Raw genomic sequence first — 518 nt, forward strand, 5'->3', positions numbered from 1 at the left:
CTCTACAAGGTGTGGTAGTCACACTGTCTTGTGTCAACTTGGGGCTATTATGAATGAAGGAGTGGAGTGCGTGTGGTCTTCTCACGAGGCTTCAGGGAACTTTGGCTCTCTTGATTCTGCTATCAGAAGAGGCGGGCCACTCTAGCTCTCCGTTTCACCTTCCTGTTGAAGAGCCACATGGAAACCCATGCCCATTCTGAGATGCTTCCACCAGTATTGGATCCGAAAGGCTTTTCAACCACTGGCCTGTGATCTTCCTGCATTCCGCATCATTGCATGTGCTGCATGAGTCTGAATGGGAATTTATAGACTAGTGTCGGACATATGGGCTAATATCAGGCTTATGGACTTGATTTGGACTGGGTTGGGATGTTTTCTTAATATAAAATCACCCTTTGATATAAAGTTCTCCCACACATATGTGAGTATGTCTGGATTTATTTGTCTAGTCTACCTGGACTACCACAGCAGGTCTTGCAATTCCAATAAAAAAAATATTTATCCTACAGAACACACTT

The sequence above is a fragment of the Echinops telfairi genome, unplaced genomic scaffold, assembly GCF_000313985.2.
Source record: "Echinops telfairi isolate 266 unplaced genomic scaffold, ASM31398v2 ScPeMD7_23;HRSCAF=83, whole genome shotgun sequence".
Taxonomy (NCBI): Eukaryota; Metazoa; Chordata; class Mammalia; order Afrosoricida; family Tenrecidae; genus Echinops; species Echinops telfairi.